The following is a 3,414-nucleotide window of genomic DNA, read 5'->3' as shown; positions in this document are numbered from 1 at the left end:
AGGGCATTTAGACAACTGTTCTCTATTCAGATATAACAAGTCATGGATCCCTCCCGTGGAAGTTCTTTGACCTGTGTCTTCTCCCAGCCTTCCAGCACAGCTTGGGTATCAAGGACTTCCTGATTCCAAACAAGAGGACTGGAATCCCGGTTTGCAGGAAAAACAGCAAATCGACATTTGTCATTTTGACTGGTTGGGTTTTTTTTTTACTGTGGTCTGTCAAGAAGGTGGGAAATCTTCCGTATTTAAGTTGTATGCAAGGGAAAGAAGAGCAGAACACAGGAGCCTGCGGCAGTCTGAGACTCGTTCTTACAACAGATCACTGCTCACCTGAGTACAGCCACGGCCAAAACGCATTAAGCATTTTTTAAATTCCGTGCTTTCCCGCAGACTGAAAGCACCCGGCTGGTTGTTACGGCTACAGGCCACCAGCGGCCGTTTTTCAAGGGCAATTGCTCTAAACAGTCTCCTCGTTCCGCAAAACACTCTCTTCTGAATTCTGATTATCAAAAACAAAAGTGTATTTCTCAAAACATGCTGGGCATTTCTATTGTTTCACACCTTCTTTGGAGGTCTGTGTCAGCCTTTCCTTTCGGCTCCCAAATCGGTAGGACCAGTGTGGATTTCAACATGCTCCTTAACGAGGAAACATAGCACACAGGACACTGGGGCTCAACAGCCAAAGCTGACTCAAAGAATCATCCCTAAAGGTCCTTCAAAATAGTTCATGACCAGAGGGCGCATTAGAAGGAAGGGGGAGGCCTTCTGGCCCTGAGATCGGGTGTCTCAGAAACTACTTCTGGGGCTGAGCTCAGCAGTGGCTCCTTCTTTCCATTCAAGGGTTCTTTCCCAGTCCTTTTGTTCTCCAGAGGACTTGATATTCTTGGGAGAGGGGCAGTGTTCCCTCTAAGCTGAGTTAGTGTGAGCTGGCTCACAGTTTTTTAGCCTCTGGCTCACACATTTTTGTCTCAGCTCAGGAAGGAGGGCTCCAGAGCAAACTAATTTATGCAGTAGCCAAATCACTCACTCACAACTTTAATGCCAGTAGCTCACAAAGTAGAATTTTTACTCACAAGACTCCACAGCTTAGAGGGAACACTGGAGAGGGGGCAGGTGACTTAAGAAGAGCTCAGCTGGATGAAGCCCAAGTCCCATCAACTCTTTCCTGCGGGAGTCGCCTAGAAGCCCTTTGGGTCTTCCCAGTGTTTGCCCCCCTCTCCCTCCAGAAACCAGGGTGGTCCCTTTCGGACAATTTTCGTTTGACAAGACTTTCCCATTTTTTTAGAAGCTGAAAAACCAACTCACACCCCATGTCACACCTGTTACAAAGCTCTCTGGATTTTACAACAGGTTTTTGTACTTAACCATCCATCATGGAAAATCAGAAGGGGGGAGGAGTGGTGGCTCAGTGGAAGAGCATCTGCTCTGTGCGCAGAAGGTCCCGGGTTCAATCCCCGGCATCTCCAGTTAAAAGGACTAGGCAATAGGCAATGTGAAAGAGTAAATCGTATATATTCCATGCACATGCACTTTCCTTACCTCACTTCACCTAACAAACTCCAGTTTTTACAATGCCATAAAAATACTTCCTCAGTTACTCAACAGTAAGACATTTACTTTGTGACTTATCTGTTTATGCCATGGGGTTTGTTTAGTTAACAAATACAAGGCTTACAGGATTCATAAACCAGGGTGGAGAACATTGGCAATGAAGTGTTGAACACACTCTATCACCTTGTCAAAACTGGACTTCAAACACTAGGCTTATGGGCTTTTCTATCACCAAAAGATAACATTTCACACAGGAATGTTTGTCAATGGGAATATTTTCCTATTTAACCTATCGGGGAAGGGCCTTTTCAGTGTTCACCTGATCTGCTTTTCCATCAGCTGTTCCCCATGTGGCTCGGGTAATCTGTAAATGACCCGACCACATGGGTGGGAGCTGACAGTGCCAATCTTGGCCACAGAAATTGGCACCCTGAGCCAGCCTATGTGATTGACCCCCCACACACCATGTTATTGAACTGGTTAAACATTACCCCGGTTGTTCCCATGTGGTTAAGAGCAAAAGAAGAGCCCTGGTGGAGAGGGCTGTGGTTCAGTAGTGGAGCATCTCTGCTTGGCATGCAGAAAGTCCCAGGTTCAACCCCCAGTATCTCCATGTCAGACTCGACTGACAGGGTCAGTGTCTACAGAGATGGACAACGACCAGCCTGGCGTAAAGGCCAATACAAGAATCAAGGAGATAGGAAGAGCAAGGAAACAAAGAAGAGAACCAAGGAGGAGGAGGAGGAACCTAGAAGATACCAAACAACCCGGAGAGGAAGAGGGAGGAAAACTGGACCCGATAGAAGAGATGCCAGAAGAGAAGAAACAGGCGTCCTATGGCTTTAAGCGGGAGGGAAACAGGTTAATGGGAATAAAGAGGAAAATACTCTCAACCGGTGAGGAACAGGTTAGAACGAAAACAAAGACCGATTCAGCTGTGAAGTAACACTGATCGGGAGTTTTCGGGCTAATAAAAAGGTCAGACCTGCCCTATTGAGGGGCTGACGAGAATTCTGAGGTTTGAGAAGTAACATACCTCCATTTCCGAGACCTGCACCTCCTGCTAAAAGATAGGAGATCCGCGACGGAGCGCTGGAAGCGTGACACTCCAGTTTAAAGGATCAAGTAACAGATGATGTGAAAGACCTCTACCCAAGATCCTGGAGCCATTCTGAATAGGCAATATTAACTCTGATGGACCAACAGTCTGATTCAGTCTAAGGCCACTTCATGTGTGCTCATGTGCGATTTCACCAGCAGTCCATCTAGCCCATCATCCTGTCTCACACAGTGGCCAACCAGTTGCCCTAGAGAACCAACAGCAGGGTAAAGGGGCTGAAGCCATCCCCTGATATTGCCTGCTAGCACTGTTATTCAGAGGTTTACTGCCTCTGAACACGGAGGTTTCCTTTAATCACCATGGCCAGCGCTATGTTTAAAGGGCCCCCGTGCAAAGGATTAAAAATGCAAGCAGGTCTATTGGTTGTTGTCACTGTCACGCTTCTGGAAAGCTGCGTCATGTCGGTGGGGTATGGGCTTCCTGGTGGTCAGTATAACATCGAGCGGCTGAGTCGAATGACGACGGAGGCGGAACCAGAAGGCACGGCAACGTGGAAGCGCAGGCGCAGCGGAGCCAAACGTGGACATAGCTGAAGCCGGAACGGACATGGAACCGTGCACTAAGAATGGACCGCCGAAAAGAAGCCACCACGATCCATCTCTGACACCAGATGGAAGCGCCGACCCGAAGACCACTGGGAAGACCTCATAAGAAGACCTTGCAAGGAAGAAGCCGAGCCGGAGAAACAGCAATGCTCACCACCAGGGTGCAGGTAGACAGCCCCTCCCCCCCACTATGTGGCC

The 3,414-nt window shown here is 48.2% G+C and overlaps 1 non-coding gene across 1 annotated transcript; it reads left to right on the top strand.

Moving 5' to 3' along the window:
• Nucleotides 1-1,394: 1,394 nt before the first annotated feature.
• TRNAT-UGU lies at nucleotides 1,395-1,466 on the top strand. The gene has a single exon. It is a non-coding gene; the product is annotated as a tRNA-Thr (tRNA).
• The last annotated feature ends 1,948 nt before the right edge of the window (nucleotides 1,467-3,414 follow it).

Source organism: Gekko japonicus, unplaced genomic scaffold, assembly GCF_001447785.1.
Source record: "Gekko japonicus isolate JY-2015 unplaced genomic scaffold, Gekko_japonicus_V1.1 scaffold562, whole genome shotgun sequence".
Taxonomy (NCBI): Eukaryota; Metazoa; Chordata; class Lepidosauria; order Squamata; family Gekkonidae; genus Gekko; species Gekko japonicus.
Note: the sequence above shows the minus strand (reverse complement) of the source record. Positions and strands in the feature narration are given on the sequence as shown.